A 24,614-nucleotide genomic window follows, 5' to 3' on the forward strand; every position below is an offset into this window, starting at 1 on the left:
AAAAACCCTATAAACTCCTGCTCCCAAGTCCTTTTCCATCTCTCTTGGTTCCTTGCTCCAAAGTGCTCCAACTAATCCATGGTTACTTGAATTCTACTGCTCCCCTCCTTTCCCCCATTCTACCTGCCTCTTTCACTTTCCACCATCCATCACCATAGATGCAGAGAACCATGGGCATGGGAAATATTGAAATCAACTGGAAACAAATTTTATAAATCTTTTCTTTTCACTGTTAAAAAAAAATCTTCACTCTTCCTTTATCCTTCTGTTTAAAACACTTTGTCTTGACCTTCAGCCTAATCTTGGCCATGCTGTCATTGACCAGGCAAGCTAGGCTGCCCAGGTACTGAAAACAACATCCAAGAGACCACCCAGATGGGGACCCTTTGACCCCTCCCCAAAACACACTCTCCCATGTGGGATTTAGGCAACTCCCAAATCACAACCTCTTCCCATGGAACCTGAGGAAGGATTTAAGGAGATTTTGGGAGGGGCTCAGGCTCTGTTTTTTCCAGATTTATTCTGAACCTGGCAGCTGGCCTGTCAAGATTAATTAGCAATCCACCTGGCTTTTTGTTAATCTCCTCTTAATTTATCACTTTGTTGTAACCTCTTTCAATAAATCTCTAATTTCTTTTTACACCTGCATTCCCTGGTCAAGGAAGTGATTCATACAGCGTGGCAACAGCATCACTGCAAAGCCTGCCCTTTTCCTTTTTGTTGCTTGTCTCTATACCCTCTTTTCCTTGTTAAAGCATGACTATAACCTCACTTCCTGCTGCCTCCATTTCATTTGATAAATTAATTAGCCAATCCAGAGAGTCAAAAATGGATCCAGAAAGTGATTGGCTTTTAGGATCAAAGAGAAATTTGCATATTATCCTAAAGACAATAGAGAAGTGACTTGGTCAGGTTTTATCAAGCCATTGTTTCTTCTTTAAATTTATTATTTAAAGGGACTGCACTGGATCATCTATGAAGTTTTCCAACTCTAGATATTAAGGGCTTGAGAAAATACTTTGAAGATGCTATAAGGCTGAGTTTTGAATAATTGCACAATATGCAATATAGGCCACAGTTTAATATATTAGCCACTTTCCTCCTCCCCACCAAAAGAAAAGCAAATCTAATTTGATCTTAAGTTAGATTAATAGAAGTTTTTTGGTTTTTTTGCTTTTTTAGATTTTTTTTTCAAGGCAATGGAGTTAAGTGGCTTGCCCAAGGCCACACAGCTAGGTAATTATTAAGTGTCTGAGGTCAGATTTGATCCCAGGTACTCCTGACTCCAAGGCTGGTGCTCTGTCCACTGTGCCACCTAGCCGCCCCTATAGAAGTTTAATATACAGAAAAAAATGAATGTAATAATGCTCTGATCAAACTATATCTGGAGGAGTGTATTTAGTTCTGGGTGTGGTATTTTTGAATGGATAAATAGAAGAAAGTGAAATAACTCAAAATCATGCTAAATGATTATTTTTTCAATGAAGAAGGAATTTAATCCAAAAAGAAAAGACTTGATTGGGAGGAAATGAGTAAAGGAGGATTATAGTTGTTTAAAATACTTAAATGCCTGTCAAACTGGTCGATTTATCCAGAGCTTCAGAGAGCTAGGAGTTCTGGGCTGTTCTGGAAACAGTTCAATGAAAGAAGATTGTTAACCTATCAGTATGAACATTTACATCTTAGAAATCAGCAGAGGCTACAAATTAGAGCCTGATGTATTGTTTTGTTGATTACCCAAACTTAAGAATTTTATTTGGCTGTTTTAGTTGTGGCCAATTCTTTGTGGACCATTGTCCGTGAGATTCTCATGGCAAAGATATTAGAATTGTTTGCCATTCCTTTCTCTTGTGACAAACAGAGATTAAGTGACATGACCAAGGTCTTACAGCTAAGGAGTTTCTAATGGATTTGAACTCAGATCTTCCTGATTCCAAAACAGCATTCTATCAGGAGTTTCTTCTACCTTAAGAAAATGATGGACAAAATGATAATAGTCCAGTTTAAAATCAAAGGTGTGTCTTATATACATTTGCCTTCCTTTCCACCCCCTCCCCAAATTGGTTGCTAATCATTTAGCACAACTCTCCTGATTACAATCAATGGTTAGAAGTTAAAAAGAAATCTATTTGAGCTCCAAATAAGTAAACACTCAGTTAAATCAGTTTGACTTAAAAGAAAGGCTACTAGATTAGGAGTCCCAAGTACTGGATTCTTGATTTAACTAAATTACCAGATTGAATGATTTTTTGGGGGGGTGTGTGTGTGTAAGGCAATGGGGTTAAGTGACTTACCCCAGGTCACATAGCCAGGTAAGTATTAAGTGTCTAAGGTCTTCAGGTCCTCCTGACTGCAGTGTCAGTGCTCTATCCTCTGCGCCACTGAACTGTCCCTGATTTTTATGACCATTTTCTTGTTCCCTTATGTTTCAAAAAAGGGACATTGATTAAACATGCACTGTATTATGCTGTCTTGTTTTGATAGTAAGATGACAGAACTAATCAAATTCACTTATTAAGTTCCCTACAATGTGCCAGAGGGTTACAAAAAGAGGCAAATGATAGTCACTACCCTTAAGGAGCTTATAATCTATGAGGGGAAACATCAAATATAAAAAATAAACAAATCTATACAATCTATACAAATATACTATATATATATAGTATATATTTTACAAAATAAACAATATGTACAAAATATACACATATATAGCAAGCTATAAACAAGATGAATAGGAAGTAATTAGCCAAGAGAAAGCACTAGATTTAAGAGGGATTAGGGAAGACTTACAATAGAAAGTGAAATTCTATTTGGCACTTAAAAAAAAGCTAGGAAGGTCAATAGTAAAACTGGAGGAAGGAGAGTTCCAAGAATAGTCAGAAAAAATGCTCAGAGCTAAGAAATGAGCTGTTTTGTTTCTGGAATAGTCAGGAGTCCAGTTTCACTGAGAAGATTTTCACTGTGAGAAGACTGGAAGGATGGTGGGGGCTACATTATGAAGGATTTTTAATACTTAATATTTGATTCTGAAGGTTATTGAATAGGTGGAGAAGCATGAGCAAGCTGACACATTTTGGAAAATCACTTTAATGACTGAAATGGGGGGATGAATTGGAGTGGGGAGAGACCTGAGGCAGGTAGAGCACCAGTAGGTGTTTCAATTTGTAAGATGATGAGGGTCTGCACTAGAGTGGTAAAATAGTGTTAGAGGGGAGAAGTGGGCATATTTGAGAGATGTTGCAAAGGTGCAATTGGTAGATTATGGTAAGAGACTGGATATGAGGGATGAGAGATAATGAGGAATCCAAGATCACTCCTAGACTGAGGTCCCAGGAGGATGCTGCTGCCTTCTATCTACAAGAAGATGGAAGATATTGGTTGGGAAGAATTTAGGGGCAAAAATAATGAGTTCCATTTTTAACATAATGATTTTAAAATGTTTAAAAGACATCTTTTTTTTTTTGAGATTTCCCAAAAGCAGTTGGATAAACAACATAGGGAAATTTGAAAATCATCAGCATAGAGATGGAAATTAAATCTATGGGGGTGGGGGGTGGTGCTGAACTCACCTAGGTAAGTAATGTAGAGAAAGAAGAGAAGAGGATCTGGAGAGAACCTTGAGGGAGATCGATTTTTAGAAGGTGAAATAGGGTGGAGGATCCAGAAAAGGAAACAGAGAAAGAACTATAAGATAGATAGGAGGAGAATGGGGGAATAACTTACTGTGAGCTAGGGGGAAAATGAATATTCAGCATGCTAGAGTGATCAACAATGCAGAAAGTTTAAGCAAATGCGGAATGAGGAAAGGCCATTGGATTTGGCAATTAAGAAATCATCCTTTGGAGAGAGCAGTTTCTATATAATGATAAGATCAGAAGCCTGATTGGAAGGAGGTAAGAGGAGAGAAAACAGAGGCACCATCTATAGAAATGTCTTTTGTGGGAGTCGAATTATAATGGACAGAAGAGATAGAGTATAATTGGTGGTGGAGATAGAAGAATCAAATGGCACTTTTTTTCAGGAAAAGAGAAACATTTGTATGTTTGTATGCAGTAGGAAATGGACTACTAGAAAGAGATTGAAACTAAGTCAGTGGGGATAATATAGGAGGCAAATAAAATATCATGTTATTCCAATTCCATGTTATTCCTGTTTAAACTTTTTTTGTGTGTATTGGACCATCATTTAGCAACTTGGTAAAGCTGAAGAACCCTTCTCAGAATCACATTTTCTAAGGCATAAAATAAAATACCTAGGATTAGGAAGGAAAACAATGATAATAAAGATGTGTTTTCCCACTCAAATTCAGAGATCTCTTGAAGTCTGTTTTGTTGAGTCCATGCATCATGGAATTAAGTACCCCCTACATTATCCTAATGTATTTTTTTAGGCTTGAAAATCAAGTGACAGAATGGAATTTAAACTTTAAAAAAAAGGGTTATTGATATTGAAACCAAATTATACTGCTCCCCTGTGTTGTCTTCCTACTCCCCATGTTTCCATCCTCTCTATCATCCACTAAATTCTCCTCCCTTGGAACAGAAAAAGATTGTTAAGCAAAGGCGAGTGACACAGTGACCAAGTCTGAAAGTGATTACAATATTCTGCACCCATAGTCCCCAACATCTATAAAGCAAAGAGGGGAGAGGTTTTAAAATTTCTTTTCCAGGACTGTCATCATTCCACCCCTTTCAGTTTTACTTTTATATTCTTTTCTAGTTGTATTATTGTAATCAGTGGGAATATTGCTTTCCTAATTCTGCTTAATTCACTGAGCAGCAGTTTATCCAATTCTTTCCATATGTAACAGGCAGACCAGACCTGGCCCAGGTCTTCCTGGTAGTTTGAGTTTGTGATTGGAAAACAAAAAAACCAAACAAAGCAAAATTGAAGAGCTTGGAGATCATTAAACTGTTAACATAAAGAGGTCTGTTGAACCTTTCAGGGAAATGACACTTGGTAAGTTTTGAGCTTTGACCCAGATGGCTACAGCTTCCCTTTTTTGACCCCGTAATATCCTCGCTTTTTTTTTTAATTTGCATTTAGATCACAAGGTAGGCACATCCATTGTCTAAACTGTAGCCATTTGGGTCAATTGGGATTCTTTAAATACATGTTGCTAATTTGCTGGGTATGAGGTGAAACCTCAGAATGACTTTAATTTGTAGTTCTCTTATTAGTGATTTGTTAAAGTTGTGCGTGTGTTTGTTGATAGCTTAGAAATTGTTTTAAACACTATTCTTTTGCATGTGTCATTGTTATCAGTGTTTTCAAAGATGCCTGGTCTCAACTGGGGAGTCCTTCAGCCCTGTTAGAATCAGGTTCATTATGTTAAAATCAAATTGTTTTTTATCAGTGCATCTCTCAGGACATTTATTCAATCCTGAAATGCAAATTGGCTTGAATCATGCTGTGACACAAGTGTCATGGGACAATATGGTGAAATGGTAGAGCTTTTGTTCATTTTGAGTTTCTATTAGTGTTTTCTTCCTTTGCAATTGAATCCAAGACTTTTTCATCTCCAACTAAATGCAGCGTGTACCTATTGCTAGACATTTCTGGGGGTACCAAATCAAGATAAGACTGAGTCCTTGGTATTAGAGTATTTGCTGTCAACTCCTTCTGAGTTTCTTCAGGTTCAAATTGCCAGGATTTTAGGAGGATGAAAAATGATTTGAAGCAAGAGAGGATAAGTGAAGGCCTTTTTGTGGTCCTTGATCTATTACTGAATCCTGATTTTAGAAATAAATCCTATGCTTTTTTTTATCTTCCAATAATGGAGAAAGCTCATTTGTACCTCTTTTGGCTCCCAGCTGGTCTGTTCTTAATCCAGATTCTGCGTCTGTCACTGCCTCAGAGATGTTCCCTCTATTGAGCTGAGGCAGTCTTCTTTCTCCTATAGTATGTATAGCTAAAGGGATATTAATATGCACATTTATACAGAATGGAGCCAGTTGGCATTTCCAATTGCTCAGGATTAGTCTACTGGCAATCACGGGAGCCCTAAGGAACCATTTTGTTCTCCTGGTTTAGCATATAGAGCAAATTAGTACTTCCCAAAATAAGCTCCATTAAGTCAATGTCAAAGTTAGAATCTATATTAATCTGGAAAGGCCATTTGTAATACCTTCCTCTAGGGGTCTTGTTCAGAAGCATCATCTAAATTAGGACATCAGACTACTTTTGGATAAGAGGTAAGTTCTGGTTCTACCCCCCAGGTCCTCACAAACTTAAAAAATATATGTTATTCATGGCCTTTGTTTTTTGTCACCTTCATTTCTTTCCAGTTCTAGATTTGTGTTCCATTATAATATCTGACTATAACCCCCATTTGTAGCAGCTAGGAAGTGCTGTGGAGAAAGAACTGAGTCTGGCGTTGGGAAGACGAGTTGAAATCTAGCCTCAAATCGACACCTTGTGTGACCCTGGGCAAGTCACTTTCTTCTCTGCTTCAGTTTCTTCAGTGAGAAATGAAAATAATAATACTAGCACTTACTTCCTGGATTAGTATTGAGTACTAATGAGATAACATTTGTAAAGCACTTAGCCAAGTTTCTAGGACAGGGTCAGTTTATTCCTTCTCTCTCTTCCTTACCAATCCAACAAGATGTCAATTTAAAATGAAGGATAAAAAAGAAAGAGAAAAGAATCAGCTCATCTAAAGTTAACTCAGCCATAAAATTCATGCACCAGTATATATATATATATATATATATATATATATATATATATATATATATATATATATATATATGTGTTGTGGCTTGCTTCACCTTGGGGCCCACAGTGATGTGATGACCTCCCTCCCGGAAGGGAGCTGAGAATAAGGAGTCAAGCCACCACCACCTTGTGCCTCCAGCTCAATTTTATTACCGCTTAGCTTCTACATATATACTGTTAGTTCTTCTGGGGTAGAACAAAGAATAAAGAGGTAATTGGGGGGATACACAAGCGGGGTGTACACGCAGCATCTTGCATTACAGGATAAGGGGGTACGTTGCGGGGAAAGGTGGTAAAACACAGCTGTGTCTTGTGCCTTTGGGCTGTGTGGCAGAATATCCCACTCCCAAGGACTCCCGGGCACCTTATCTCTCAGGGCGGTGTGCCAGCTCCTGAGACTGTCCAGGTGGCAGGCTGTTAGAATAGCCTGTGTTCCCACATATATGGAGGCATATAATCTCATATCTTCTCCAGAGCTGATCTTGGTTAATTTAATTATATGGCACTGTTTGTTGTTTTTGTTGTCATTCTTTTATACCTTTACGTTGTTGTAGACATTGTTTTCTTGATTTTATTGTTCTTAGCTTCTCCCTCTATTTTCAATTTTATGCTGTGTCATTGAATAGAGAATTTTTTTTTGAAGGCAATGGAGTTAAGTGACTTGTCCAAGGCCACACAGCTAGGCAATTATTAAGTATCTGAGGCTAGATTGGAACTCAGGTCCTCTTGACTCTAAGGCTGGTGCTCTATCCACTGTGCCACCTAATAGAGAAGGTTTAAAGAAATTGAAGCAAAGCTACAAAGAGAGGACAGATTTTCTCTTAATTCTCTCATCAAGTTAAGTAGCAAAATTAGGGCTCATTACTATGTGGTCTTAGGCAAGTCACTTAATCTCTTTAAGCCTCAATTCTTCGAAAGACATGAATTTTGACAGCTCTAACATTCTTTAACTATTCTATAAAAGAGGTCATCAAACAAGATTTAGGATTTCTGACCAATGAACTGCATAAAATTCTTTACTATGTCCTTAAACACAGGTCTAAAAATTTTCCAATAAATTGGTACTGCCACTCATTCTCAGAAGACTGCTGTGATTCTCAATTGCCTTTTACATAGGGATAAAACTCCTGAGTGTGGCGTGTAAGGTCCTTCACTAATTTGCAAATTAGTGATCCATCCTCCCAGTGGACACTTAAATTCCCTGCTGCCTTTCATTATATCGAAAGCCCCAATCAGATGGATGCTTTGACCCAACATGAATATCAGTTATTCTTCATCATTCCGTTATGTCCAATAAACAAACACAAAGAAAGCTGCATCTATCTGTAATTAGTCATGTGAGAGAGCACTTTCCTTATTTTTTCTTTTCTTTATTATTACTTTTCTTTAGGATACATTAGCAGTTGAAAGAATCAGGAAAAGTCTGGAGAAGGTCATTCATTAGTTGCATCCTGAATATAAAAGAGGATTCTTTGTGGTTGAGGTGAATTGAGGAGTTGCATTTTGATCATGGGGCAAAAGGTAGAGGTGACAATATGAGGAACAGCAAGACCAGTTTGACTTGATCCAAGACATGCATAAATAGTAGTGACATGTTATAAATCTAGAATGACAGGTAGTACCTCAGTTGTGAAGACCTTTGTATATCAAAGAGGAATTAATATTGATCTCTGGAGATAGCCACTGCTGTTTGTTGAAAAAGATAATATAATGAGATTTGTGCTTTAGAATCTTATTTTGGCAACACTTTGTCTGTTTTACCAAATAAAACTTCTGTGACTAGTGGATCAGAATTGTAAAGGTATAAGGTTGGAGATGGGGCTGCTTGTAAAGTCCTTGAGATCTCATCCTTCATGTTTGGAATCAGTACTTGGACAAAGTGCTTAAGGAGGTGAGAGCATAATCATTTTTGTTGTTATAGACTAGAGCTCTAGACAGTGCAGTGAATGTCTTCTCCAATTCAGAGTGGTTTAAAATTCTGCTTCAGATACTTATGGGCTAGGCAAGTCATTTATGCTCCGCCTCAGTTTTCTTATCTGCAAAACTGAGAAGCAAATAAATAACCGCTAATTTGTAAGGCTGTTGTGAGAATAAGAAGGGATATTTGTGTGGCCCAGTATAACCTTTGAAGTCATGAAAATGCTAGTTATTATTATTATTAGATTGTCAATAAATAACTTTGAGGAGACATTTCTGGATCAGTGATGAGAATTGGAAGAATTTCAAACTTGCAGCAACGTAGGAATACAGGTGGCTGGGATATCTGAATGATTTACCTCTTCTATTTGTACTGGATATGATCCACAGGGCATACTCCAAGAAATAAGTGAAGTACCCCATTTTCCTTCAATCTCTTATGTACTCACTATGCACACTTGGGAGCTGGGGACTAGGGATCCCTCAGGGATATGGGACAAACTAGAATACATTCTTTGATGGTCAGAGAGATTGACTCTGGATAAGATTGCTGTCCTTTGTTCCTTTCTCTTACACCAGTTCATTCTGAGCTTTGGTATGTTTAACACTTTTTTTGGGGACCTAGTCATGTCATTTTATCAATTCACTGTTGTATACCCTAGCTTCCACCTTCTGCGTGCATCTTTAAAAAATTAATTTGATTTTTGGGTTCACGGTTCTTTCACATTCATTTCTTTAGACAATTAAATTTTTCTATCTATACTGGAATTTTTTTCTTTTTATGCTTTTAGGGGTTCATTGATTAGGGTTTTCCAGTCTTCATGAGCTAACATCCCCTTTAGAAATTTAAATCTTGGGATCCTTCCTATCATTTCACCTGAACCTTCTGAAATCTGATTTTCCAGATCTAAGTGACTAGCCTCTCCTCTATCAAAAATTCTAAGAGGGAATGTTCATTGACCACCAGAAGCTCCCATCATTTTCGACCCATCTACTACTTTCTCTTGGTTATTGAGAATAATTTCCAGAATAGAATGATCACTTCTTTGTTCCTCCACTATTTAAAAGTTTAAATTATTTAACAAGTCAAATGTGTATCACTGGTCTGATTTTGCAAGGGTATGGGAGGGGGGAGTCCAGAAATCATCCAAATAAAGTCTCTCAACATTCATTTTATTGTGTCCCTCTGCTGGGCTTGTGATTTATCTCTCAAATTCTTAAACTCTTTCTTTTTTTTCCCCCTAGTTTGTCTGTAAATACTGATCTAGGGAAAAAAATAGTTTTTTTTATATGCCCAAAAGTATGAAAATACTTGTGAACATGAATATTCCATATGATTCCTTCTGTATGCATCTTTACCTTTTGAAGCTGTCAACAACAGCCTACTCTTCCTGCATGTTCTGTCTTTGAATTTCTATGAGCAACCTTTCTTGGTTCATCATATACCTATCTGATTGTTCCTTCTTAGTCTTCTTTTTTTGGACATTTACTGTCATGCCCACTAACTGTAGGTGTATAACAAGGATCTTTTCTCTTTTCTATCTATCTTGTCAATGGAGGATCACATGAGTTTTCATTGACTCAATTACCATATTTATGCAGATGACTCCCTAGCTTAACTTTTGAGTTTTATGCTTATATCATCATTAATCTTGTCATTTCCATCACTATAGTAATGCTTCCAAATAACCCCTCCCTCTTTCCATTTCCATAGCTAGCACCCTAGAGTAGGTTCTCATTTCTTACCTTGACTAAAGTCTTAGTCTCCTTATTGCTAGTTCTGACACAAGCCTTTCTACATTCCAATATATTTCCATGGAGCTCTATTCTTCATTCCCCATATTTCATCTTTGGTGGGGAGGGAAGGGAATGTATGGTGAACCTACTTTGAGATCCTTCATTGTCAGTACTTAAAACAAAAAGTAGAACTTTTTGTTTTTTTAGGTTTTTGCAAGGTAAATGGGGTTAAATGGTTTGCCCAAGGCCACATAGCTAAGTGATTATTAAGTGTCTGAGGCCACATTTGAACTCAGGTACTCCTGACTCCAGGGCCAGTGATCTATCCACTGCACCAACCTAGCCACCCCCCCCCCCCCCAGAAGTAGACATTTTAATTAGTCCAATCTTGGAAAAATAAATTGAATGAGCCAAAATGAAAGGAACTATGAAATTTTTTTTCAAAAAACCCAGAACTAGATGGATTTAGGAGGGAGTTCTATAAAATATTCAAAGAATAATTCTATTTTATATGAAATACAATCACAAAAATGGAAAAAGGCATTTTGCATTTTCTTCTGTAATATGAATATGGTATATGATGTTGTTTATAATTTGTTCTCTAGTGAACTATAAGGCTAGGTAAGAAATGCAGCAAAAATGGCCTCTGGCCAAAACAGAAACAATTACTATTTACATTCACTCTTAGCCACCATGGTCCCAACCATGAGCAAATGGCATTTTTGATGGGACCTATTATTGGCCATTCAATAAGAGTCAGACTGATTTGGGTTTAAGACTCTATCCTTAAGTAAGAAATCTAGCTTGTAAATCCCTAGATATCTGGTGAGGTTTTAAGTGACCAAAATTTACCTTCTTTGGCAGTTATAATTTTATAATTTGAATAAAACTTTAGCTAACTGATTTTAACAACATATTAAAGTATCATATATAGGGAGATGGTTATGGCAGGGCTTATTCATTATTAAGCAATTTGTAAATAAAATAGTTTGACTAAATCTATCTACAAAAAGTATCTTATTGAAATCAATACATACAGAAATTTTTTAAGGTAAAACATAATGAACATTTCTGTTGAAACCGCCACTATTTAGTTCAATCACTCCTTTTTAGCAATGTAATTGCCATAATTGGTCTGAGTGCAGATCCTATTATCCCTTCAAATATAACTTTTAATAACTTTTAAATCTATGAATATTTTTTAAAAATTGCTGTTATTGAACCAATATTCAAGAATTGAGGGAGACCTTAGAGATCTGTCTAAAAACAGCTTCCTGAAAGATGAATTTCTTATATAAAATAAGAATATTGTTATACCAGGTTCACAGCATTTATGGAAAAACACTTTGTTAGCATAGTGTTAGAGATGAATATGAAGTTATTCAAAATTTATAAATACTTTACATCAATACCTCATCTGTGCAGAAGTCAGTTATTTGAATTACAAAGTTTTACAATACCTTTTAAAATATGGTGCTCTGAAATGATGAATGCAACATTCTAGTTATATGTATATATTTGAAATAATGTGCATATATACACATCCATCCATATATACAAATATATCTATCATGGAGCGGAGAAAGATGAGCTATATATAATATATGTATATAGATATTATAAATAATATAGTTATACATGTTTGCTTCCTGGGGGTATCTCTCTTAAGACTGGATTATAATAATCAAGTAAATATGATAAATGCAAATTATTGACAAAAATCTTGAAAGGCTAGAATTTTTTTAAAATAATTGACCTAATCTTAATTTCATGGACTCAAGTGCAATTCATTTGGTGCTCGTATAGTGACGGGTTTTTTGATGACCCTGATGGGAATGGAGACCCTGGAAGGGTGGTGGCAAGTTATTTGTGAAGTCAGGAATGAATTCTACACATTGATTTGATTTGGAGGTATAGGGACCAATTTAATTATATACTGCTGGCTATTAAAGTACCAAGTAAAGAAGTTATTAAATTCAATAACAATAAGGACTAGATCTTGTAAGGAAATCTAGTAAATCTAGGAGAGGGTTTCAGGCCTTTTTTAAATCTGTTTATTCCTTGATGGACATTTAGGAAAGAGGTTGAGATAAGTCCCACTATATATCTCAGCACTCATTTTCTGTGGGATACTCTTGCTAAATCATTCCATACCTCTTTAGGTGTGTTTGGGAAAGAAGTTGAGATATTTACAAGTTCCAAGGAGTTTGAGGTGATTCCTACCATCTCAGTGGGGTGTTTCTGGGAGACACACAATGACTAGATAACAATGGGATAGCAATATTTCTTTTAATATTTTCTCTATTTCAGGTTCAAGTCCATGTCTTCTAAAGCTATTTTAAAAAATTATTCCCACAATTTAGAAGTTTATTTATCTGACTTTACAGTATCATTCAGTATTTTTTTTTTGAGGATCATAGGAAGAGATATATGCAGGTTAGCAAGGATTTTTTTTAATCAAACTTCATTTAGCTTGTTCAAAAAGAAAATAGGTTACTCTTAAGATACTATAATACCCCCCCCCATTTTAGTTACCACCAAAGCCAAAAAACTTTGTTGAATGAGGGGAAAACAGCAATAAAAATTCTTGCTTATGGAATCTTTTTTTAGGAGTGGTGGTGAGGCAGTTGGAATTAAGTCATGTTCCCAGGGTCACAAAGCTAGTAAACGTCAAGGATCTGAGACCAGATTTGTGCCCAGGTGCTCCTGACTCTAGGGCTGGTCTGAAGACCATCTACCATGCCACCTAGCTGACCTATGTTTATTAAATCTTGAGAGTGGTAAATGTAGACATGACACCTATGGGACAATTAACCATTTTCTTTTCATACTATCTGGACTAAGCATAGAATGAGTCATCTGATCTTGGAAAGTACTTAGTTTAATACTGCCTAAATAAAAGATAAATTACAATTAAATTTATCCTTCAGGATAAAACTTGGTAGGACCTTAGAAATGGGAGATGTGTCTCTTAGAAGAGACAAAGCATCTGCCTTAACTTGAACCAGTGACAACTTTAAAACCTCCAAGATTCGTACAGATTTATATTAAACAGCAAGGACCATTATGGCTGTAAACATTTTTTTTTTGTCAAACACTACAGACAGATCTAAAGTACGTGGAGATTTATTTGGCTCAATTCAATACATTTGTTGAGTTATTGTGAAGCATAGTCCTACTGGGCTTATTTAATTTTGCAATAGGAGGTACAGTGAAAATGTGACTGCAATTTATCACACTAGTTGCTGATGAGGAGGTGTTTCTGTGTTTGATATGTGGCCAATCTTTGCAATGGTCTCCAAGAAAGATCTGACATACAACAGGTTTAAGTGAAAGCCTAACTATCTAAAGGAAGACTTATTGTATTCCAAATTGCGATGCAATGACTGTTTTCAGTGCCAACATCAGACAGGTGATTTACAGGAATATTTAGATGTTTCTCCCCACTGCAAGAATTTTGTCATTTGTAACAGAAAGTAAAAGAATGAGAAGACCAAATCCTTACCTTACCAAAACCCACAAATTCAGTTAATCCAGCATTTATAAAGAACTTTGCTAAACATTAAAGGATACATAAATGATACTATACCTGACCTCAAGGAGCTTACATTCTGCCATGGATATATACCAAACTCAATTTATTAAGCCCGAAATTATGCAGAGTAATTTCACAAGGAATACCTAGGGTTTCAGGAAAAATTTAATCATGAAATGAGTACTTAAGAGGTTTCAATTTGTGAGAGGCAGATAGGGAAAAGGAAAAAGTCAAGATATTAGAGAACCTGGTATCAAATTCCTGTGAGCTGCAATCTTTCCCTGATTCATTTTTTGTTTTGTGTGTGTGTGTGTTTTTTTACAAAGGCAATGAAGGTTAAGTGATTTGCCCAAGGTAATCATTAAATGTCCGAGGTGGGATTTGAACTCAGGTTCTCCTGACTCCACAGCCAGTGCTCTATCCATTGAGCCACCTAGCTGCCCCCCCCATCCATTCTTAAGAGAAAGTTGCTGAGGATTCAGAGAGGAAATAAACTACCTAACAGAAGTTTCTCTGTTTATCATCAAAATTCCCACTTTACTTTCTAGACCCATATAGTACTCTCTTTCATGCCCCCTATAAAAATAATAATAGCAGCTTACATTTATCTAGCATTTAAATGTGTGCAAAGCACTTCACAAATATTATTTCATTTGATCCTCACAACAACTCAGAAAGGTAATATCTATCCTTTTCTCATTTCACAGATGGTGAAATTGAGGTAGGTAGAGTACCTTGCCCAAGGTCAAACAATTCATATCTGAGGCTGATCATGAGCTATCTTGATTCCAAGTCTGGTTGTACTCCCCATCCTTGTTTTCTTGCTGTTTTCTTTTTTAATTTGGTCTTTGTTCAATTCTCTTTCCCAGTCACCCTCCTACACACACACACACACACACACACACACACAATGATGTCTGGAAAGCATTCTTTCTCTTCATCTCCTTCTCTTAGAAATTCTCAAAGATCATTTCAAATACCAACTTCATGAGCCATTTTAAGAATAACCTTATCCTGCGCCATCTCCATACATGATTTCAGTAGTCCACTTTCCCTATGTTTTCTTGAAAAACTATACTCTTAGCTTCTTATCCACAGGGAGAAAAAAAGTTATGAACATTCATCTCATGATAAAGCCATTTTTTTAGAACCAGTGGCAAGTAGCTGGAAGGTAGCTGTATTTTAATAGCCTTTTCTCCAATTCCTTAAATAACACAGGTATCTCAGAAATAAATAATGACCTGAAATATCCAAGAGTCAGTCTACATAAAAGATTTGCTAACTATCACTGAGCAATTGAGTAGCACCCCCTGCCTCCCCAGAGCTGGGTGCCAGTTCAACACTGGACTATGAAGCCAGCTCCAGAGGGAATAGCAGCAGGGTTTTTTTTTGACTTATTAAGACCTCATTAATTTCCTCAAAGTTAGGATTGCTAAAATATCATTCCTATTGAGGCTGAATTTTGCAAACTCTGTCATTTAATAAAACAATTAAAATCAGAAGAATGTTCAAGAAAGGGTGAGAGATCATATCTGGATGTCTGACAGTCAGAGAGAGAGGAAGAAGATAATATGTTAAGAGCTAAGTCAGGAAGTTTTGTCTGTCAAACTCAGCCACTTAAAATGTTAATTTTCAGAAGGGAAAATAGGTCCAATTGTTTTATTTTTAGATGGTTGGTGATGGACAGTCTAGTTTGATTTTTCGTGCATAAGGTGGGGTGTCATATTTCCTTCAACATTCAGTGGAAAAGAGCTATAGATTAGAGCGCCACTGGCTTGCTTATAGTGGGGGAAACTGCTGAAAGATGAGAAAATGGCAAGAATTAATGCAAAAAAAAAATCGCCAGAGGGAAGAAAGAAAAAGAGATGATCTGATTATACATGTGGGAATGACAATTGAACCTGGAGAAGTCCAGTGATTTAGTTCACAATATCCACCCTAACATTTGCTCATTTGAAGCTTTTCCAAAAAAAAAAAGTATTTTTTATAAAAGTGTTCACAATATTTTCAGATCACTCAACATCATGATATGTTCAATCATTCTTATATTTCTATTCTCACTCATAATAATTTTACAGTCTTTGGTGGCAAATTTTCTTTCTATAATTGTTTTTGGAAAAATAATATAATTTTCATATAAAGAGTTGCAATGCTTCCTGTAACCATGAGGTTCAAAACAAAGAAGTACAAGGAATAGAAAAATAACTAAATTTAAATGTCTTTTATTTATTTAGGTTGGATCTTGGAAGAGATTGTCTTGGTTTGTAATGATCCACTTGATAGTATTAGAGTCTCACAGATAAAACCATTCTTTTTTTTGTTTGTTTGTTTGTTTTTGTTTTTTTGCAAGGCAATGGGGCTTAAGTGCCTTGCCCAAGGCCACTCAGCTAGGTAATTATTAAGTGTCTGAGGCTGAATTTGAACTTAGGTACTCCTGACTCCAAGGCTGGTGCTCTATCCACTGTGCCACCTGGCTGCCCCAGATAAAACCATTCTTAGTAGTCAGATACTCCAATTTATCCCTGAAAAAGAATCTTTCTACAATACATCCTTAAAGTAGTCAACCAGTCTTTACCTGGACATCTTATAAAGGAGAAATAACTAACCTGTTGGCATAGTTCATTCCATTTTTGGACTGCTCTGGTCAGAAACTTTAGTCTGACATTTAGAATAAATTTATTTGTTCCCAACTTTCAACCACTGATTCTTCCCATACGAACCAAACAGAAAATGTCTTTGTAGACAGATAGCCATATATTTCCTAAGTCTTCACTTCTCTAGTTAAAACGTGGTCAGTTCCTCACTCTCCTTTTATAGCATAAAATCAACACCAATCAATATTCTGATCGTTCTCTTCTGAGTTGGGGTCTCCCATACTGATCAAAATGCAGATAAGGTCTGACTAAAAAAGGCTGCAATGGGAATCTCACTTTCTTATTCCTGGAAGCCATGCCCCAACTAGTACAGCTGAAGATTGAATTTATCTTTTGAACTTTTCATAATCACACTTTAGTTTCCTATTCTTCTTCTAGTACAACGAAAACTCCAGAAAATTTTCAAAAAATCTGCTGACGAGTCTTGGTCATCTCATATCTGTGAAGTTGTTGGGGATTTTTTAATGAGTACAAGACACCCTATTAAATTTCTCCTTCCTGCATTTTTGTTCTTATCCACTTCCAGACTGATAAGCGTGTATATACTGGCATATGTTTTCTCTTATGTTTCATTTTGAAGTACTTTTGACTGGATTTGCAAAACTTCAGATCATATGGTCTTTCAAGTCCTTCTAAGATGGAAACCAACCCTGGTCAGAAATTTACCATTCCTTTATTTTAAGGAAACCCAAATCTCATTCTCAAATATCATATTCTTACTTGTCTTGGTTGAGTTTTACTTTTCTCTTTGGAATTTCTTGCCTTTGATGTGCAGAATTTATGAAAACACCAGCTATGCCTTTAAGTTTCACATTCTCAAGACAATGTTTTCTAGGTTTCCTTTGGTAGCATTACCTGTGCCCAGGTGAATCAGCAGGATGGGAAGTTTTTATCCACTTTGATAAAGCATCTGGGAAACTCCTATCAGATGTTGGATGCATACCCCAGGAAGACAATAAACCTTCCAATTTTGTTAATAATTCAATAGATGTTTCAGTATCCCTGAAGAGATAATCATTGATCATCTCTGCTATTCTTCCTCCAATGACTTCTCAACTTATTTAGACTGATGAATCTTATTTATCCTTTTGTGGAAAAGAAACAATAGCTGTCTTCTCAAATTGAAAGCTCATTTCTTTCCAGAAAGAGCCTCAAATTTATTTTCTAGTTCTAAGTCGTCTTTCTTTTCTCCTTTGTGTGATAGTCTTCCACCCTTCAACATCTTGACAGGATTAGAATTCCACTTGACTCCTTTCAATCCTTTCTTTCTCCCTCTTTATAACCTAAAATTTGATTGTTTCTAAATTTGATTGTTTCTTGCTAGTTACCATCAGATATTTTTCTATACAGTATGATTTTCGTTCTTGTGACCAAGCTATCACATATAATGAAGATTCCAGATATATTTTGGTGTGCTGGAGTTCTTTTTCTCTAGCTTATAGCAAATTCACTATATTATCACCAAGGTCACAATCCCTTGGAAAACACTGACTTTGTAAAAATTAAGACAAGCTCTATTGACAAGTGATAGAAAAAAAATTACCAGATACTATAGAACATATGGAAAATGAAAATATTTTTATAATGAATAACTTTCTATTCAGTTAACCATTGAGGTTCTCTGTAGGTGCCTTCTTAGTTTTTCAGTCATAACATCGAAGTTCTTGACTGCTCCTCAAAAGTGGCATCACTATCACCCCACACTCTCTACAGTATTCCAAAGAAATATCTGTGGTTCTTTGATTTGACAGGGCAGTTTTCCCTGTGCTATAGGGGCTACTCTCTGAAAATTTTCAGCTGTGATTTAATTTCTGTTGATTTCCTGCCTGAGAAAAATTCACCCAAGGATCCTCTCACAAATCTTTAGTTTCTCTCTGTCATTTGGCGACTTTTCTGATGTCTACCAGACCCAGATCTCCCCATCAGTAAAACAACCTTCACCTTCCTCCACTTACCCTCTTCTTACTCTGATCTAAACCCTCCATAGTCTGGATTCTAATCCCTGTCTTTTTTCAAAATCATCAATGAATCTCTGAATTACCAAGTAATGATCTTCTTTCAATCCTCATCATTTTTTAGCTCTCTGTAAATTTTTTTACACCATTACCCTCTTTGAGTTAATCTTTCTTCCTTAGGTTTTCATGATATTTAAGACTTCTAGTTCTTTTTTTAAAGCTTTTTTTGGCAAGACAACGGGTTAAGTGACTTGCCCAAGGTCACACAGGTAGGTAGTTATTATGTGTCTGAAGCGGGATTTGAACCAATGACTGGGTGCTCTATTCACTGCACCACCTCCCTGCTCCCTCTCCACATCACCTAGCTGCCCCAATGCTACCTAGCTGACCCTAGTTCTTTCACATTCTGATCACTTTCTCATTCTCTCTTTTTTGATCCTTCAGCCATGTCATATTCATTGGACATGGGTGTTCCTCAAAACTCTCTTCTGGTCTGCTATCTCACTTGGTTATCATATCCACTCTTTTAGGTTAAATGAGCATTTCTCTACATATGAGTCCCAGATCTATTTATCTAATTATGTCCTATCTCCTGTCTCAGGAGACAAGACCACCTGCTCCTGCACATCTCCAGCTGAATGTTTTATAGATGTTTCAAATTTAGCATGTCCAAATTTGACTTTCAATTGGAACTCCTTACTAGTGCAGAAATCTTACAAAGCGACATTGCTTTTAATTGTCTTTTCAATTCAAAAGTACAAGTAGGCTTTTAGTTTTTTCCAAATTATTTAATGATGTGGCACAGAAGTCATTGAATGGAGGACAAGGAAGAATAAAATGGTACCTTATTAATAGTTAGGGGAGAAGGGGAAAATAAAGAAGAGAGAAATAACAGTTGCATATGTATATTTCAAATCCCTAATTTGATATTACTCTGTTTAGATAAAAATAGTTTGCTAGAGACATTAGTAAAATAAAAAAGCATTCTGCTTTTAAAAATATTTTATTGATTAATTTAATGCAGTAGTAGTTTTTAATAATCATTTTTGCAAGGTTTTGAGATTTACATTTTCTTCCCTCTTTCCCTTCCCTTCCCCCCTTGTCCTGCCTGAAAGCAATCTAATCTAGGCTCTGCATGTTCATCCGTATTATCCATAGATTCATATTAAATATGTTGTGAAAGAAGAATCAAAACCAAATGTAAAAAATTTAGAGAGAAAAATGATATAATATATGACAAACTTTTGTTTTTAGTTTTTTTGCAAGGCAAATGGGGTTAAGTGACTTACCCAAGGCCACACAGCTAGGTAATTATTAAGTGTCTGAGGTCGAATTTGAACTCAAATACTCCTGACTCCACTGTGCCATCTAGCCACTCCTAGTGATAAACTTTTAAAAGTTGAAATGAGTAAGCTTTGGTCTGCATTTAAACTCCACAGTTCCTTCTCTGTTATGGATGGCGTTTTCTATCACAAGTCTTTTAGAAAGGCAATCTACATTTATGATTTGAAAAAATAAAACTAGATATATATTTTTAAGGTCTCTCTTTTTCTACACAATAGGAATAACTTTTTATTTTTTACGTGATGCAAATATTCAAGGTTAAATATATGGATATGATGTGCTTGACTATCATCATTTCCAAAACAATATTCTATTGGGGATCAGGGGGTGGTGTCTGAATCTTCCAAATTTTGATTTGTTAAAAAAAAGGAAAAGAGAGCAACAATAAAATGCCAGAATTCACAAGGAAATAAAAATGTTCATAAACTTACACAATACAATATGATTTCTAAACTCTTAAATATAAACTTAAAAACTATTTAAGAGAAATTCATGGTTTCAGATTCAGTCTTTTTTCTTGCTCTTTGCATATTAGAAGTTTTCACTGTGGATGATTATTAAGTTCATAATTTAAAAACCTTCATTTAAAAAATGAGGTTAGAATGAAAATGAATAATATGGAGATGAATCAATCATCATCAAATATGCCAAACACTGCACTATTTATTGGGAATATGAAGATCAAAAGGAAACAGTGTCTGTTCTCATGACTTTTTTTTTTAGGATTTCATAAATTCTTCTGCATCAAAAACTGAATGAGAAGGAAATGCCCATTTTATCTGTTCTCAAATCCCCTTACACAAAATTTGCTTAACACCCTCCTTGTTTTTTTACTCCATGTCTCATACCTGAACCCCATCATCTTTGTAAAACATGCATTGTAGAGGCCCTAGCACTAGTTTTACATAATGTTTGGATACTGAATAATGGATTCTGCTGTTATTATGAATAGCTCTCTTCTTTGAAACTCTAAACTGCTCTCAGATGCCAATGGGGAGAGGCATAGGCATATGAAAAACAACTCTTTAATGGATGAGTGTCATTGTATCCTCCACTCCTTCCTAGGATTGAGTATATGATTTCACTTGTGGGAAATTTTATACCTCGTGTTATCTTTCTTCCTGTCCTATTTGTCAAAGAATAGTGCAGTTTGAAAAACTCTAGAACAATAAGTATTGAAGCAAGGGGAAAGGAATACTTATTTTGTTGGGTTTTTTAAGAGTTTATTAAAAATCCGTCTTTAAAATTCCACTCACATCCCAAACTTGGAAGTCAGTTAGATAGCTTTGTAATCTCCCAAGGCATTACCTACTAGACAAATGCAATACACATCCTTATCATCCTTATTGTCAATATACTTGCAATTCTCTAAGTGGGATGCTCTCCAAGGCAAGAATCTATGCTTTACTTCCTCCTGTCCCAGTCTTTCTCATTTATTTTCATAATTGCCTCCCCTCCTGCCACTACTGCTCAGTATGCTCATATAAATTTGAAGAAAATGTTTGCATCTGCCTCATTTGAAACCTATGTAGTGAATATGCTTAAGTATTTACGAATGAATTAATCAATCAATCTTTCATCAAGAATTTATGTGTCTACTATGAGTCAGGCACTGAGCTACCCATGGTGCTTAAAAAGAACAAAAGGAAATTGTGCTTTTCCTCAAGGAACTGACATTTAATCAGTTAAGAAAATATTCACTTGCATATGTAGATAGCATATGAGAGCATAAATGTGTATTAAAAAAGGAAAGATTTCAGTAACTAGGGAGAAGGGATCAGAAAAGGTCTCATGTAGGAGTTGGTATTTGAGCTGAGATTTGAAGGAAGCTCAAGATTGTAAGAAGTGTAGAGAAAAGTGAGAGCTTTCTGTCTGGGGGACAGCTTGAACAAAGATATACACAAGATAGAAGATGGAATGAGGTAAAAAAAAACTTTCCTTTCCCTCCTGTTTACCAGATGAAGTATTAATTCTTAATTGTTATTCTGCATTCCTTTTGATGCCCTGAAGAATCCAATATTCTTTAATTTTCAGAGATATTTTGTCTTTTTTTTTTAATGTTTGTCCCCCCCCACACACACACACAGTAAGGACCTCTGGATTAACTCCTCAGAAATGAAAGAATTCATGTCTTGAAGTTGTTCTTTGGCACTGCCTTCCAAAGGAGTTGCAGGAAGAAATTCAGAAAGAGTTCTTCCTAAGGATAAGGACATCCGACATTGTAGAGAAAAAAGAGAGAAGTTGCTCAAAGGAGCAGAAAGGATCTACCCCACTCCCAAGTCCAAGAGAAGAGCGGACACAAATGTTGATAACGGGGGGGACTCATCCATATATAGACCAAGGTCACAGGTGAATCCCTAGACTTAGAGAGAGACATAGAAGGAGAAGGGATGTTTTGGAGAGATTGACGAATCAATCTGAAAAGTACCTTAGATAATTTGCTGGTTGTCCAATGTAATTTCAATGAAAATTTCCTAATAAAATTAAAGAAACAGAAGTGAAATTGTATAAAAAAACTTCCTCTCCATTGTTGATATCTTAGGTGACTGAGTCAAAATATCTATGGAAAATTTTCAGGTTTAGTGTCTAAATGATATATTTTTATTATAGTTTCAGGATCTTCCCACAAGACCCCCAAAAGATGAAATTTTATGAAGTGATTTGGTACATTTTTCAAATTAAACAAATAAGCAAAATTGTCTAGCAACAACTCAAGTAATAGTAATTGGGGGCAATTTTTGGACAGCAAATTGATTATAATTGAAACACAGGTAGAACCTTCATCTGAAAGTAAGTAATGTGGCTAAGAAAAGGTGATTCAGAAGTTGAGCTTCTGGTTGAAAAACTGAAGTGTGAGGGTAAAATTTGTATCTCAGGACCATGTATCAAAGACAGAGACAAACTGAAGAGTGATGAGAGTCTTAAGTCTTCCAGATCAATGCTGGAACTATCTTTCCATGTCCAAAGTAGAATAATAAATAGCATCTTGATTTGTCTTAATAATAGTTCCTCCTTTAAAAAGAAATAAATGAAAAGGAGGAATTCTAATGTAGATCTTATTCTCTATCTGTCTAGGGCGATCTCTGTCTCTTTCTCTGTCTCTCTCTGTTTCTTTCTATTTCTCTCTGTCTTTGTCTCTCTGTCTCTCTGTTTCTCTCTCTCTGTCTCTCTCTGTCTCTCTCTCTCACACACACACACACACACACACACACACACACATAAACACACAAATAAATACACCTGCACACAAGTAATTAGATGTTGGAGAGGGAAAAATTAAAATATTAGGAGACCACTGCATTCTAATGTTTGTGATAGAGTTTTTCCAACAATTTGTGTCAAATAGTGAGCTCTTATCCCAGAAGCTAATGTCTGGCTTTGTCAAACAGTAAATTACTTTAGTCATTTACAACTGTTTTTTTAACCTATCATAATCCACTTATCCATTACTTTATCTATCTATCTATTTATCTATCTATCTATCTATTCATTCATTCATTTGTTTGTTTACCTATTTATTTATTACTCTATTTATTTATTTAATTATCTTTATTTATTTATTCTTTTATTTATTCATTCATTCATTCCTTCATTTATTTATCTATTCATTCATTCATTGATTTATTTGCTTATTTATTCACTCACTCATTCATTCATTTATTCATTCACTTATTTATTTGTTTGTTTATCTATTTGTTAATTTATTTATTTAATTATCTCATGCACATACATGTATATTTTTTTAAGTTACAAAATTTCCTTCCACCTTCCCTTCCCAACCCTCCCCTCAGCAGTGAACTATCAGGTTAGCATCGTACATACATATTTTTGATAAACATGTTTACATATTAGTCATTTTTGGTATGAGGAATTAAGATTAAGGGAAAGAGATACAAAAGAAATAATTTTTATAAAGTGTTCATTAGATTCTGAAGGGTTGGTTTTTCTTTTTGTTTTTTGTTTTCCCTCTCATTATACTTTTTCTTAATCATACCAGGCAGTTTTGATGACTGCTGCTTCATAGTAAAGTTTTAGGTCTGGCAGAGTTAGGCTACTTTCCTACACATTTTTTTCCACTGGTTCCCTTGAAATTCTTTGTTGCTGCAGATGAATTTTGTTGCTATTTTTCTAGCTCAGGAAAAGGATTATTTGATAGTTTGATTGGCATGGCACTGAATACATAATTTAATATGAGTAGAATTGTCATTTTTGTTATATTAGCTCAACTTAACCATGAGCAATTGACATTTTTTCCAATTGTTTACAATGGACTTGATTTGGGTGATAAGTGTTTTGGAATTTTGTTCATATAGTTTCTGGGTTTGCCTTGGGGGGTAGATTCCCAAGTATTTAAAGTAGTCTGCAGTTACTTTAAATGAAATTTCTCTTTCTACCTCTTGCTCTTGGCTTTGTTGTTCATATATTTATGTGGGTTTTATTCTGATTTATGTGGGTTTATTTCATTTTATTATTTATTTTTCAGAATTTGTCAATTGTTTCAAGTGATTTTTTTCGATGATTTTCTCAGGTTCTCTAAATATATAATCATATCATATGCAAAGAGTGAAAGCTTTCGTTCTTCATTGCCAATTCTGATTCCTTCAATTTCTTTTTCTTCTCTTATTGCCAAAGGTAACATTTCTAAAATTATATTGAATAGTAATGGTGATGATGGGCATCTTTGTTTAACTCCCTGATCTTACAAGAAATACTTCCAGTTTATCCCCACTGCATATATTTGTTGATGTTTTA

The sequence above is a fragment of the Macrotis lagotis genome, chromosome 3 (assembly GCF_037893015.1).
Source record: "Macrotis lagotis isolate mMagLag1 chromosome 3, bilby.v1.9.chrom.fasta, whole genome shotgun sequence".
Taxonomy (NCBI): Eukaryota; Metazoa; Chordata; class Mammalia; order Peramelemorphia; family Peramelidae; genus Macrotis; species Macrotis lagotis.